Source organism: Salvelinus fontinalis, chromosome 17 (assembly GCF_029448725.1).
Source record: "Salvelinus fontinalis isolate EN_2023a chromosome 17, ASM2944872v1, whole genome shotgun sequence".
Taxonomy (NCBI): Eukaryota; Metazoa; Chordata; class Actinopteri; order Salmoniformes; family Salmonidae; genus Salvelinus; species Salvelinus fontinalis.
In genome coordinates this window covers 41,102,002-41,118,664 of record NC_074681.1, presented here as the reverse complement: position 1 = coordinate 41,118,664, position 16,663 = coordinate 41,102,002, and positions in this window count along the sequence as shown.

The following is a 16,663-nucleotide window of genomic DNA, read 5'->3' as shown; positions in this document are numbered from 1 at the left end:
TCTCAAATCTCTGGAAGACAAACCGGTTTCCCTCAAGAATTTCCATGTATTTAGCACCATCCATAATTTCTTCAATTCTGACCAGGTTCCCAGTCCCTGCCGATTAAAAATGGATGGTGTTCTCGGGGTGATGAGAGGTGTTGGGTTTGTGCCAGACATAGCGTTTTACTTGATGGCCAAAAAGCTCAATTTTAGTCTCATCTGACCAGAGCTCTTGGCTTTTGGCGAACACCAAACCTGTTTGCTTATTTTTTTCTTTAAGCAATGTATTTTTTCTGGCCACTCTTCCATAAAGCCCAGCTCTGTGGAGTGTACGGCTTAAAGTGATCCTATGGACATATGCTCCAATCTCTGCAGTGGAGCTTTGCAGCTCCTTCAGGGTTATCTTTGGTATCTTTGTTGCCTCTCTGATTAATGCTCTCCTTGCCTGGTCTGTGAGTTTTGGTGGGCAACCCTCTCTTGGCAGCTTTGTTGTGGTGCCATATTCTTTCTTTTTTTTATATAATGGATTTATTGGTGCTCCGTGGGATGTTCAAAGTTTCAGATATTTTTTTATAACCCAACCCTGATTTGTACTTCTCCACAACTTTGTCCCTGATCTGTTTGGAGAGCTCCTTGGTCTTCATGGTGCCGCTTGCTTGATGGTGACCCTTGCTTAGTGGTGTTGCAAACTCTGGGGCCTTTCAGAACAGGTGTATATATACTGAGATCATGTGACAGATCATGTGACACTTAAATAAAGTCCACCTGTGTGCAATCTAACTAATTATGTGACTTCTGAAGGTAATTGGTGTCACGTTCCTGACCTTATTTCCTTTGTTTAGTATTGTTTAGTTGGTCAGGACGTGAGCTGGGTGGGCATTCTATGTTATGTGTTTCTATGTTGGGTTGTCAACTAGCCTGGTATGGTTCTCAATCAGGGGCAGGTGTTTTACGTTTCCTCTGATTGAGAACCATATTAAGGTAGGCTGTTCTCACTGTTTGTTTGTGGGTGATTGTTGCTGTGTCTGTGTTTGTTCACCACACGGTACTGTTTCGTTCGTTCGTTCGTTTGTTTGTTTGTTCCTGTTCGTGCGTTCATGTTTTATGTTCTCATGTTCAGGTCTGTTCACGTCGTTTTGTTGTTTTGTAGTTTATCAAGTGTTTTTCGTCTTCGTTATTATTATTTTAAAAAGTATGTATTCAAACCACGCTGCATTTTGGTCCGATCCTTGCTCATCCTCAGACGAGGAGGAAGATGAGCGTTACAATTGGTTGCACCAGATCTTATTTTGGGGCTTCATAACAAAGGAGGTGAATACATATGCACGCACCACTTTTCTGTTTTTCATTTTTAATAATTTTTGGAAACAAGTTATTTTTTTCATTTCACCAATTTTGACTATTTTGTGTATGTCTATTACATGAAATCTACATCAATTTAAATTACAGGTTGTAATGCAACAAAATAGGAAAAATGCCAAGGGGGATGAACATTTTTGCAAGGCACTGTATACAGGGGGTACTGGTACAGAGTCAATGTGCTGGGGCACAGGTTAGTTGAGGTAATATGTACATGTAGGTAGAGGTAAAGTGACTATGCATAGATAATAAACAGAGAGTAGCAGCAGCGTAAAAATGGGGGGGGGGGGGGTAGGTAATGTTAACAGGCATTACCCGTGGAATGCGGGGATTGTGGTGCTATAACTCCTTGCTATAAACCAATCAGCATCCAGGATCCAAACAACCCGTTTTTGTGCTCGGACATTCACGGACGTGTATACAGTATGTCCAGAAACGGTTCAGTAAATCCCCACAAACCACCACACACGCCAGTGCACACCTTTAACATCTCCGACCACGTCCGCCCGTCTCTCCCATAAATGCCAGTAAATGGCTGTGAACTTGCTCAAGGTTGTGCATGCTTATTCACCCCACTGAATGCTAATCAAATCAAAGTTTATTTGTCACGTGCGCCGAATACAACAGGTGTATTACAGTGAAATGCTTACTTACAAGCTCTAACCAATAGTGCCAAAAAGGTATTAGGTGAACAATAGGTAAGTAAAGAAATAAAAACAACAGTAAAAAAGACAGTGAAAAATAACAGTTACGAGGCTAGAGCAGTAGCGAGGATATATACAGGCACCGGTTAGTCGGGCTGATTGAGGTAGTATGTACATGTAGATATGGTTAAAGTGACTATGCATATATGATAAACAGAGAGTAGCAGTAGCGTAAAAGAGGGGTTGGCGGATGGCGGGACACAATGCAGATAGCCCGGTTAGCCAATGTTTGGGGACACTGGTTAGTCGGGCCAATTGAGGTAGTATGTACATGAATGTATAGTTAAAGTGACTATGCATATATGATAAACAGAGAGTAGCAGCAGTGTAAAAGAGGGGTTGGGGGGGGCTGTCACGTTCGTCTTCCTCCTCTTCTGAGGAGGAGTAGTTGGAAGGATCGGAGGACCAATATGCAGCATGGTAAGTGTTCATCTTGAAATATATTTAGAAAAGAGAACACTGAACGAACTAAACAAAAATAACAAACAACGAACGTGAAGCTATCGAATAATAGTGCTGACACAAAATACTACACATAGACACACACAATGCAAATTGTCCAGGTAGCCATTTGATTACCTGTTCAGGAGTCTTATGGCTTGGGGGTAAAAACTGTTGAGAAGCCTTTTTGTCCTTAACAAGGCACGCAGGTACCGCTTGCCATGCGGTAGTAGAGAGAACAGTCTATGACTGTGGTGGCTGGGGTCTTTCACAATTTTTAGGGCCTTCCACTGACACTGCCTGGTGTAGAGGTCCTGGATGGCAGGCAGCTTTGCCCCAGTGTTGTACTGGTCCTTACACACTACCCTCTGTAGTGCCTTGCGGTCGGAGGCCGAGCAATTGCCGTACCAGGCAGTGATGCAACCAGTCAGGATGCTCTCGATGTTGCAGCTGTAGAACCTTTTGAGGATCTGAGGACCCAAATCTTGGGGGCCAAATCTTTTGAGTTTCCTGAGGGGGAATAGGCTTTGTTGTGCCCTCTTCACGACTGTCTTAGTGTGTTGGGACTATTATAGTTTGTTGGTGATTTGGACACTAAGGAACTTGAAGCTCTCAACCTGCTCCACTACAGCCCCGTCGATGAGAATGGGGGCGTGCTCGGTCCTCCTTTTCCTGTAGTCCACAATCATCTCCTTAGTCTTGGTTACGTTGAGGGATAGGTTCTTATTCTGGCACCACCCGGCCAGGTCTCTGACCTCCTCCCTATACGCTGTCTCGTCGTTGTCGGTGATCAGACCTACCACTGCTGTGTCGTCAGCAAACATAATGATGGCGTTGGAGTCGTGCCTGGCCATGCAGTTGTGGGTGAACAGGGAGTACAGGAGGGGACTGAGCACGCACCCCTGAGGGGCTCCAGTGTTGAGGATCAGCGTGGCAGATGTGTTGCTACCTACCCTCACCACCTGGGGGCAGCCCGTCAGGAAGTCCAGGATCCAGTTGCAGAGGGAGGTGTTTAGTCCCAGGATCCTTAACTTAGTGATGAGCTTTCAGGGTACTATGGTGTTGAACACTGAGCTGTAGTCAATGAATAGCATTCTCACATAGGTGTTCCTTTTGTCAACGTGGGAAAGGGCGTGGAGTGCAATAGAGATTGCATCATCTGTGGATCTGTTTGGGTGGTATGCAAATTGCAGTGGGTCTAGGGTTTCTGGGATAATGGTGTTGATGTGCGCCATTACCAACCTTTCAAAGCACTTCATGGCTACGGACGTGAGTGCTACGGGTCTGTAGTCATTTAGGCAGGTTGCCTTCATGTTCTTGGGCACAGGGACTATGGTGGTCTGCTTGAAACATGTTGGTATCACAGATTCAATCAGGGACATGTTGAAAATGTCAGTGAAGACACCTGCCAGTTGGTCAGCACTCGTCCTGGTAATCTGTCTGGCCCCACAGCCTTGTGAATGTTGAAGTTCTTGTGAACTTCTTATGGCTGCAATCCCGTTAACGGGATCGATATGACAACAGCCAGTGAAAATGCAGGGCGCCAAATTCAAACATCAGAAATCTCATAATTAAAATTCCTCAAACATAAAAGTATCTTATACTATTTTAAAGGTAATCTTGTTGTTAATCCCACCACAGTGTCCGATTTCAAAAAGGCTTTACAGCTAAAGCACCACAAACGATTAAACACTTTCCTTCATCTTTGAATTTCAAATGTGGTGCTTACCTGCTTACATGGGTTAAAGGACTGTGGGGGTATATCTCATTTGGAGGAAAATGAACGAGCCTATTCAAAGATCAACAATAGTGTTTTCAAAAAAATAAAGCACAGTACTGACAGGAGTCATCCAGCTTGGCCAAGGGCGAGCCTCCATTGGGGCTGCTATAGTGTTGATTAGTCCATGGGATGTAGTGCTGTTACGGAGTCTAGTTGATAGGTAATCGATTAGCTGGGCTGTTCCCATGCTTGAACAAGGCTGTTGAACTTGACATTTGTGTCTGTCTTTATTCTTTAATCTAACATATCATACAGAAACATGGTATCAGAAGTGGCTCAAAAACCACACGTTTGTTATTTTTGTAGCTAAGTACTGTATAGGCACAGTTAGGTTCCATATGCGAACGCACGCCGTTTCCTACTGCTAACGTTAGTCACACCACTGTTCAACTTGTTGTTAGCTGGCTAGCTAGCATCACTACCTACCTCGATGGCTGAAGGCAAAGAGATATCCTATTCCATCACAATGGCCGCAAACATTCCGCCACCAAAACCCATGGTTCTCACAGGGGACTGGAATACTAATAGGGACTAACTTCAAGGATGAATTCGAGGACTATGCGCTGGCGACCGGTCTAGATGAAAAACCCAACGAGGTCCAAGCGGCAACTCTGAGGAGCTTCATGGGCAGCGAATGCCGACATATCTACCGGCACCATCTTACCCTCACAGCACGACAACAGGGTGACGCAAAGGCCATACTGGATGCATTGGGGAATTACTTCAAACCCGCCAGGAACGTCATTTACGAGCGGTTCGTTTTTGGAAGCTGCAAACAGGAAGAGGGTGAGTCAGTACACAACTTTATAACCCATTTGAAATGTCCGCTACTTGTGAATACGGGGGATTGAAAGATGAACTGATTCGTGACAAAATAGTGCTGGGAATTGCAAGAGAGAGGCTTAACATTAGTGACTGCCATTGAAATGTGCCGCATTGCCGAAGTCATTGAAATGAGAGCAATGGAAATCGAAACCCCACACACCGACGCTGATACTTTTCATGCTGTTGCCAGGCAGACATTCAGATAAAACCAATCGAGGTAGAGTAATTCCCGAATGGTGAACACAGACAGCCCCATAGCACGCAAATACTGTGGAAATGCACACGCATGAGGCAAAGAGCACTGCCCTGCCTATGGAAAACCATGCAGAGCTTGTGGAACTAATGATCACTTTGCAAAAGTGTGTGGCAAAACAAGGGTGAGTGAGGGCAAGATTCACTGTGGTGATGATGTCACATGTACATGCATGAATCCATTGGGGCTGTACACTTAAGAGGGAAGAAATGGTTTGTGACACTATAATTACACAACAAGCTGCAACAATGTCAACTGGATTCCGGTGCTACGTGCAACGTAATGAGTTACAAAGACAAAATCATTCTGATACTTGACACGCATCTCTTACCCAGCGATACTAGACTAAAGCTGTACTCAGGAGAGCTAATGAGCTCTCTGGGCATATTTGAGACCGAATGTGTTATTCAGGGACACAAACACAAGCTGGAGTTTGAGATTGTGAAAACCAGTCAACATCGTCTCCTCTCAGGCTCTACATGCGAATGCCTGGGACTGATGCAGTTCACCGTAACAAATGACCTGCACATCGTGGAGCATGTCCAGCAGGGACCCTTGTTCAAAGAACTACTCAGCAGATATGACGATGCATTCAACGGACCCATTGAATCAGTACCTGGGGAGGTACACTTTGAAGTGGATGAGAGCATCACTCCAGTCCAGTGTGCTCCTCGCAATGTGCCCATTGCAATGAAAGTGGCTGTGAAGGCCCAGCTGGACAAGTATGAGGCCGATGGTCACATGACATCTGTGACTGAACCAACTGACTGGATCAGCAATATGGTCGTAGTGAAAAAGCCAGAGAAGCTGAGGGTCTGCATCGACCCAAAGCATCTGAACCAAGCACTGAAACGCTCCCACTACATCATGCCGACACTGGAGGATGTCCTCTACAAGGCCTGTATTTTCACCTTGCACGCTGATCTCATCAAGACACCCAAGATGCTTTCCTGCAATGCAAGCTGGATGAAGAAAGCAGCTCTTCATGACTACCTTCTGGACCCGCTGGGGTCAGAAACGCTGGTTCAAGCTCCCATTTGGTGACTCAGTGGCAACTGAGGTATACCAACACAAGCAGCACAAGTTACTGGCTGGGCTCAAGGGCACTGAACCCATCGCTGATGATGTCCTGATCGTAGGCTGTGCTGACACAGACGAAGAAGCAGAACGCAACCACGATGTGAAGCTCCTGGCACTGATGGAGCACTACCAATCAGTTAAGCTGTGCCTTTACCTGAAGAAGCTGCAGCTCAAGGTGAAAGATGTCAAGTTCTATGGCCACATTCTCTCGGCCATAGGCCTGGAGCCGGAACAACAAGATGTTCAACAGATCAATCAGGCAGACAACTTAAACGTCACAGCCTAGCCCAGATTAGGCAACACACTGATAAGGATGAACACCTACAGTCACTGAAGTCCATGGTTCTCACAGGTTGGCCGTATCTGAAAGAGGAGACACCGTTCACAGCGTGAGAATACTAGACCTTTCGAGGTGAGATCAGCGTGCAAAATGGCATCTTGTTCAGAGGTCAGAAAGTCATTATCCCCAAATAACTACATCCAGAGATGCTCCCTTGAATACACTCCAGTCACATTGGAGGTGACCCATGCTACTGCCAGGCACATTAAACATTATATTGGCCAAACATGCAAGCAGAAATGAAAGACTTTGTCAGCAGCTGTACCACATTCAAAGAGTACACTCATGAAGAGCAAAAGGAAACCATGACCATAAACATGTTATCTCTTGATTTTGAAACCGTGCTTATAATTGTTACAAGCCTAAAAACAGGATAAATAAGGAGACACGGAGAGTTGGCTTCTTTTTACTGGGCTTCTCTTCCAACACATGAGAGAGAGGCCTGCCTGTGGCAGTTGAGAATTCACTCATTCCAGGGTTTTTCTTTATTTTTACTTTTTTCTACATTGTAGAATAATAGTGAAGACATCAAGACTATTAAGTAACACATATCGAATCATGTAGTAACCAAAAAAGTGTTAAATAAATCCAAATATATTTGAGATTTGAGATTCTTCAAAGTAGCCACCCTTTGTCTTGATGACAGCTTTGCAGCATTGGCATTCTCTCAACCAGCTTGAGGTAGTCAACTGGAATGCATTTCAATTAACAGGTGTGCCTTGTTAAAAGTTCATTTGTGGAATTTCTTTCCTTCTTAATGCATTTGAGCCAATCAGTGTTGTGACATAATAGGGGTGGTATACAGAAGATAGCCTTATTTGTAAAAGACCAAGCCCATATTATGGCAAGAACAGCTCAAATACACAAAGAGAAACAACAGTCCATCATTACTTCAAGACATGAAGGTCAGTCAATACGGACAATTTCAAGAACTTTGAAAGTTTCTTCAAGTGCAGTCTCAAAAAACCATCAAGCGCTATGATTAAACTAGCTCTCATGAGGACCTTTTGCTATGAGAGTCGAAATTGAGCTCAGGTGCATCGCGTTTCCACTGATTATCCTTGAGATGTTTCTATAACTTGGAGTCCACCTTTGGTAAATTCAATTGATTGGACATGATTTGGAAAGGCACACACTTGTCTATATAAGGTCCCACAGTTGACAATGCATGTCAGAGCAAAAACCAAGCCATCAGGTCGAAGGAATTGTCCGTAGAGCTCTGAGACAGGATTGTGTCAGGGGAGGGTTTGGCCGGGGGGGGGTTTACTTGGCTCATCGCACTCTAGCGACTCTTTATGGCGGGCCGGGTGCCTGCAGGCTGACTTCGGTTGTTAGCTGAACAGTGTTTCCTCCAACACATTGGTACAGCTGACTTCCGGGTTAAGCAAGCGGGTGTTTAGAAGTGCGGTTTGGGGGGGTCATGTTTCGGAGAACGCATGACTTGACCTTCACCTCTCCCGAGCCTGTTGGGGAGTTGCAGCGATGAGACAAGATCGTAATCACGAAATTGGGGAGAAAAGGGGGTTATAAATAAAAAATAATCAGCAGAGGGGAGACGATGTGTTTCTTTGAGTTTACGTCTTGCTCCGGTATACTGGGGTGACGTCGGCGTAAATGTGTCATCGCATTTCAGGTGTTGGCAACTGCATAGGCTATTCTTGTTGAGCGTGGCGACATACTGTAAACACTTTATCCACAACTCGCTGTCCATTGCCGTTGTAATATACCGGGAAGCCAAAATGTTCCCAAACTGGAGATTTTAAAAGATGATGGGGGATCCTCCAATTCTGGTTTATCGACCTCACCACTTGCCATTGTACAGAACTAGTTCCCAGCTGCGCCTCACAAAGGACAGTTTGAAATGCGCCCATTACGGTTTGAATTTTGATTACAACGTGCACATAGGCCTGAATGTTTTTTTTCAGCTCATATTTGCTCGAGGCATAGGTCTACAAGGGTAATGTGATGGGCTGCAGCGTAGGCATAGCCTATAGGCATAATGTTTTAATTTTGTAAATATATACAGTATATTTTTTTATGTATTCATTTGGGTTTGAACTGAACCGAGGTCCCCGTACTGAACTGTTCAGTACCGTGACACACCTACACCTACTGAGAATGCATTACATAGTATGATTAAACAATACTCCAAGTCACAACTTGTCAAACAGAGATCTGATACTGTATACTGGCCATTGGTGTGGGGTTTAGGTGGTCCGTGGGTGTTGTTTGACCATTTATTTGGATTCCTCACATCTTAACCATGGTTAAGAGGTTTTTGTGCAAATTGGATGTTGGGTACTATATTTGACTAACTGAATCCTATACCTTTAAATGGCCAATTTGACTGCAACCTTAATTTCTCAGAATTCAAAACGTCTTTCAACAAAATAATCAAATATCTGTTTCTAATTAATGAAACTATTTCAGAACAATCTTAGATGGTGGGTGTCATGACTTGCTGAAATGACATGGAACGACACTGGTTATCCAAGTAGTTGTAGAGTTGACAAAATGTTTTGTCTCATCTACAACTATAACCATTGTTATTCAAATCATTGTTATTCATCATGCCTCTATTGTGTTTTGATTCTGGTAGAAAATAGGTAGCTGTTCCAAACGGATAGTGTGCGGGCTGACCTCAAAGGCCCTGTCACGTTCCTGACCGGTTTTCTGTTATTTTGTATGTGTTTGACGGTCAGGGCGTGAGTTTGGGTGGGTAGTCTATGTTATGTGTTTCTATGTTTGTTAAAGGGTGACCTGATATGGCTCTCAATTAGAGGCAGGTGATTTTCATTTCCTCTGATTGAGAGCCATATTAAGGTAGGTGTTTTCACATTGATTGTTGTGGGTGGTTGTCTCCTGTGTCTGTGTTTGTCGCGCCACATGGGACTGTCTCGGTTTGTTTGTACGTTCTTTTGTGTAGTCATTTTCCTGTTTGTGAGTTCTTCGTTGTATGTAAGTTCGCATGTCCAGGTCTGTCTACGTCGTTTGTTATTTTGTTAGTTATTCAAGTATAGTTCGTTTTTGTCTTGTTCAATAAATTCATTATGTCCTATGACAACGCTGCATTTTGGTCGAATCCCTGCTCCTCCTCTTCGGATCGCCGCCCCTGCTGAGGACAGGGGCAGGCATGCTCAACCTCTAGGGCTTTGACTTGAGAGCCGCGGACGTCATCCGTAACCTTGCCCTGATCTTCGAACAGATTCTAGACCATACAAAGAAATAAAAACATTGATAGAAATGGTGGAAAGACTATGAAATTGACTTGGCTCGCAATGACGCACAAAGTCCCCTGGAGAGCAGAAATTCAAAAAGATATTGATATTTACAATATCGTTTTATATTTTGATCGTGAGTGAAATGACGATGCGTCCAGCAGGTTCAACCTGTCACGATCGTGTGGTGGATTGACGGACCAAAACGCAGCTTTAGGAAAATAAGCCATCTCCTTTTATTGGTGAAGAAGGCAAACGAAACAAACACACTTATGAACTAAACAAAACAAGAAAACGATCGTGAAGCTAAACAACGATGTGCACACACTGGCTACAAACGTATCACATAGACAACTACTCACAACCAATGAAAGCCTATGGCTACCCTAAATAAGGCTCCCAATCAGAGACAACCGAAATCAGCTGTCTCTAATTGGGAACTCATTCAGGTAACCATAGACTCTCCTAGACAACTAAACATACATAGACAACGCTAGACACATGTATTCAACACAAACCCATATACTACACCCAACAACCCCTTTACCATAGAAACACCCAAAACCAACAAAACACAAACATTCCCCATGTCACACCCTGACCTAACTAAAATAATAAAGAAAACAAAGAATACTAAGGCCAGGGCGTGACATAACCCCCCCCTTAAGGTGCGAACTCCGGGCGCACCATTACACAGTCTAGGGGAGGGTCTGGGTGGGCTTCCATCCACGGTGGCGGCTCCGGCTCTGGTTGTGGTCCCCACGTCACCACAGTCCCTAACCGCCTCCTTAGCTTCCTCCAAATGACCCCCCTCCACATTAACCCCATTGCATTAAGGGGCAGTTCCGGACTAAGGGGCAGCTCCGGACTAAGGAACGGCAGCTCCGGACTGAGGGACTGCAGCTCCGGACTGAGGGACGGCCCATGGCTGGCTGACGGATCTGGCTGCTCATGGCTAGCTGACGGATCTGGCTGCTCATGGCTAGCTGACGGATCTGGCTGCTCATGGCTAGCTGACGGATCTGGCTGCTCATGGCTAGCTGACGGATCTGGCTGCTCATGGCTAGCTGACGGATCTGGCTGCTCATGGCTAGCTGACGGATCTGGCTGCTCATGGCTAGCTGACGGATCTGGCTGCTCATGGCTAGCTGACGGATCTGGCTGCTCATGGCTAGCTGACGGATCTGGCTGCTCATGGCTAGCTGACGGATCTGGCTGCTCATGGCTAGCTGACGGATCTGGCTGCTCATGGCTAGCTGACGGATCTGGCTGCTCATGGCTAGCTGACTGATCTGGCTGCTCATGGCTGGCTGGCGGCTCTGGCAGATCCTGTCTGGTTGGCGGCTCTGGCAGATCCTGTCTGGTTGGCGGCTCTGGCAGATCCTGTCTGGTTGGCGGCTCTGGCAGATCCTGTCTGGTTGGCGGCTCTGGCAGATCCTGTCTGGTTGGCGGCTCTGGCAGATCCTGTCTGGTTGGCGGCTCTGGCAGATCCTGTCTGACGGACGGCTCTAGCGGCTCCTGTCTGGCTGGCGGCTCTAGCGGCTCCTGTCTGGCGGACGGCTCAGTAGGCTCATGGCAGACGGGCGGCTTTGCAGGCTCATGGCAGACGGGCGGCTTTGCAGGCTCATTGCAGACGGATGGCTCAGATGGCGCTGGGGAGACGGATGGCTCAGATGGCGCTGGGGAGACGGATGGCTCAGATGGCGCTGGGGAGACGGGCAGTTCAGGTATCGCTGTGCAGACGGCAGACTCCTGCCGGTTGAGGCGCACTGTAGGCCTGGTGCGTGGTGCCGGGACTGGTGGCACCGGGCTGGGGACACGCATCTCAGGGCTAGTGCGGGGAGCAGCAACAGGACGCACAGGACTCTGGGGACACACAGGAGGCTTGGTGCGTGGTTTAGGCACTGGTGGTAAAGGGCTGGAGACACGCACCATATGGCTAGTGCGTGGAGGAGGCACTGGTGGTACTGGGTTGGGGCGGGGAGGTGGCGCCGGAAATACCGGACCGTGCAGGCGTACTGGCTCCCTTGAGCGCCGAGCCTGCCCAACCTTACCTGGTTGTATGCTCCCCGTCGCCTGACCAGTGCGGGGAGGTGGAATAACCCGCACCGGCCTATGTAGGCGAACTGGGGACACCATGCGTAAGGCTGGTGCCATGTACGCCGGCCCGAGGAGACGCACTGGTGACCAGATGCGTTGGGCCGGCTTCATGACATACGGCTCAACGCTCAGTCTAGCCCGGCCGATACGTGCAGCTGAAATGTACCGAACCGGGCTATGCACGCGTACAGGAGACACCGTGCGCTCTACTGCGTAACACGGTGTCTGCCCGTACTCTCGCTCTCCACGGTAAGTACAGGGAGTAGGCGCAGGTTTCCTACTTGACTTCGCCACACTCCCTTTAAGGCCCCCCCCAAGAAATGTTTGGGTTGTACTCACGGGCTTCCAGCCTTGTCTCCGTGCTGCCTCCTCATATCGCCTCCTCTCGGCTTTAGCTGCCTCCAGCTCTTCACGAGGAAGGCGATATTCTCCCGGTTGTGCCCACGGCCCCTTACCATCCAGTATCTCCTCCCATGTCCACGAATCCTGTGTAGGTGGGTCCTGTTGCCGCTTTCCATGCCGCTTGGTCCTGTATTGGTGAGTAGTTCTGTCACGATCGTGTGGTGGATTGACGGACCAAAACGCAGCTTTAGGAAAATAAGCCATCTCCTTTTATTGGTGAAGAAGGCAAACGAAACAAACACACTTATGAACTAAACAAAACAAGAAAACGATCGTGAAGCTAAACAACGATGTGCACACACTGGCTACAAACGTATCACATAGACAACTACTCACAACCAATGAAAGCCTATGGCTACCCTAAATAAGGCTCCCAATCAGAGACAACCGAAATCAGCTGTCTCTAATTGGGAACTCATTCAGGTAACCATAGACTCTCCTAGACAACTAAACATACATAGACAACGCTAGACACATGTATTCAACACAAACCCATATACTACACCCAACAACCCCTTTACCATAGAAACACCCAAAACCAACAAAACACAAACATTCCCCATGTCACACCCTGACCTAACTAAAATAATAAAGAAAACAAAGAATACTAAGGCCAGGGCGTGACACAACCAAATTGTGGAAATGTGTGTTCGGTTATTATCTGAAAGTTGGTAAAGGAGACCTAAAACAATATCATGATATGCGACTGCATATATATCACACTACAAGAATGGTTATTAAAGTAAAGATTCACCAATTTTTTTATGTCATATTATATTTGTGCAATTAAAAATGGGTGAATCATTCTTTTAATGCGTACAGTACTCTTATGGTATAGCAATGCTTTCTTTCAAGAATAAATAATGGTAGACATTACATGGAAAGACCATTTACGATTATTCAAGATGTTTCATTTGAATCGAGGAGCAATGGTGTATCTTGTAATGGGCAATAGTTCCATTGTAGGTTTCTGTTGGAGGGGATCACTGTACAGTACATTACTACTGTGATATGTTAAAGCAAGTTTTTTTTGTTGCTACCTATTTAAAAATTGTATTTAACTACGCACGTCAATTAAGAACAAATTCTTATTTACAATGACGGCCTACCAAAAGGCAAATGCCTCCTGCCGGGACGGGGGCTGGGGTTAAAAAATAAAATAAAATAGTATTTAAAATATAGGACAAAAGACACATCACGACAAGAGAGACAACACAACACCACATAAAGAGAGACCTAAGACAACAACATAGCAAGGCAGCAACACAACATGACAACAGCATGGCAGCAGCACATGGTAGCAGCACAAAACATGGTACAAACATTGTTGGGCACAGACAACCGCACAAAGGACAAGAAGTTAGAGATAATAATACATCATGCAAAGCAGCCACAACTGACAGTAAGAGTGTCCATGATTGAGTCTTTGAATGAAGAGATTGAGATAAAACTGTCCAGTTTGAGTGTTTTTTTTGTTCACTAGCTGCAACTGAAAATGCGTATTAGCTTTGGGGATCTTCAACAGGATGTGACTGGCGTTGCATGTGGAGGATGAGGGCCGCAGTAGATATCTCAGATAGGGGGGAGTGAGGACTAAGAGGGTTTTATAAATAAGCATCAATCAATGGGTCTTGCGACGGGTATACAGAGATGACCATTTTACAGAGGAGTATAGAGTGCAGTGATGTGTCCTATAAGGAGCATTGGTGGCAAATCTGATGGTAAAGAACATCTAGCCGCTCGAGAGCACCCTTACCTGCCGATCTATAAATTACATCTCCGTAATCTAGCATGGGTAGGATGGTCATCTGAATCAGGGTTAGTTTGGCTGCTGGGGTGAAAGAGGAGCGATTACGATAGAGGAAACCAAGTCTAGATTTAACTTTAGCCTGCAGCTTTTATATGTGTTGAGAGAAGGACCAAGGGTAGCATTGTAAATTAGTACAGATAAACTGGAGGACTCGATAAGAAGTCAGGCACCAAGCGTCTGAGAAAGCCAATGAAAGTCAGTTATTGGATGTTCTTTGAAAATCTAGAACTGAGCTTATCGAGAAGTGTAATGACAGGGCCCTTGGACTGTTTCTGTCTTACTCAAATGGTCTGACCACTATACTCAGACTAACCAACTAGTTTTATTTGATAGCAATTTATTTTAATTTTTACAAATTGATATTTCTGATGAGATCAAACTCATGATAGAATATCCTTGGTGCACTTAAACATGTAACAAGTGAAGGCGAAACCATCTTGAGTTTTCTTTTACTTTGCCACGTCAAAACAAGGAAGTATTTGATGCCAAGAGATGGGAGAAGGACCATCGTCATTGTCACTGCCAGTTTATAGCAAGCTTGCAAAATGGGTTTATTCCCTGGGTCGTGTTAAATATAATTTTTTTGGACAGTGGAAAATGAAAAGGAATGTTTCTTACTGGAAAAGGCCAGGAAGTCCTTTCCTGTTTGTCTTTTCTTCCATTTGGTGCCCAATGATCGTGAACCTGGTTACCAGTGATTGTGGAAAGTATTCAGACTCTTTGACTTTTCCACATTGTGTTACGTTACAGCCTTATTCTAAAATATATACAATTGTTTTTTTCTTTGAATCTACACACAATACCCCATAATAACAAAGCAAAACAGGTTTTAAGGAATGTTAGCAAATTTATACAACATAAAAAAATGAAATAACATTTTACATAAATATTCAGACCCTTTACTCAGTACTTTGTTGAAGCACCTTTGGCAGCGATTACAGCTTCGAGTCTTCTTGGGTATGACGCTACAAGCTTGGCACACCTGTATTTGGGGAGTTTCACCCATTATTCTCAGCAGATGGGGAGCGTCGCTGCACAGTTATTTTCAGGTTTCTCCAGAGACGTTCAATCGGGTTCAAGTCCGGACTTGTCACCTCCCTGACCAAGGTCCTTCTCCCCCGATTGCTCAGTTTGGCCGGGCGGCCAGCTCTAGGAAGAGTCTTGGTGGTTCCAAATCAAATCAAATCAAATATATTTATATAGCCCTTCGTACATCAGCTGATATCTCAAAGTGCTGTACAGAAACCCAGCCTAAAACCCCAAACAGCAAGCAATGCAGGTGTAGAAGCACGGTGGCTAGGAAAAACTCCCTAGAAAGGCCAAAACCTAGAAAGAAACCTAGAGAGGAACCAGGCTATGAGGGGTGGCCAGTCCTCTTCTGGCTGTGCCGGGTGGAGATTATAACAGAACATGGCCAAGATGTTCAAATGTTCATAAATGACCAGCATGGTCAAATAATAATAATCACAGTAGTTGTTGAGGGTGCAGCACCTCAGGAGTAAATGTCAGTTGGCTTTTCATAGCCGATCATTAAGAGTATCTCTACCGCTCTTGCAGTCTCTAGAGAGTTGAAAACAGCAGGTCTGGGACTTCTTCCTTTTTAGAATGATGGAGGCCACTGTGTTCTTGGGGGCCTTCAATGTTGCGGAAATGTTTTGGTACCCTTCCCCAGATCTGTGCCTCAACACAATCCTGTCTCAGAGCTCTACGGACAATTCCTTCGACCTCATGGCTTGGTTTTTGCTCTGACATGCACTGTCAATTGTGAGACCTTATATAGACAGTTGTGTGCCTTTCCAAGTCATGTTAAATCAATTGAATTTACCACAGGTGGACTCCAAGTTGTAGAAACATCTCAAGGATGATCAATGGAAAGAGCATGCACCTGAGCTACATTTCAAGTCTCATAGCAAAGGGTCTGAATACTTATGTAAATAAGGTATCTGTTTTTATTTGTAATGCATTTGCAAAAAAATTATAATAATGTTTTCGCTTAGTCATTATGGGGAATTGTGTGGAGATTGATAAGTAAAAATAATTTTGCTTCTTGTTCCAGCAGTGCAGTAATATCTAACAAGTAATCTAACAATTCCCCAACAACTACCTAATGCACACAAATCTAAAGGGGTGAATGAGAATATGTACATATAAGTATATGGATGAGCGATGGCCGAGCGGCGTAGGCAAGGTGCAGTAGATGGTATAAAATACAGTATATACATGTGATATGAGTAATGTAAGATATGTAAACATTATTAAAGTGGCAATATTTAAAGTGGCATTGTTTAAAGTGACTAGTGATCCATTTATTAACGTGACCAGTGATTGAGTCTCAGTGTAGGCAGCAGCCTCACTGAGTTAGTGATGGC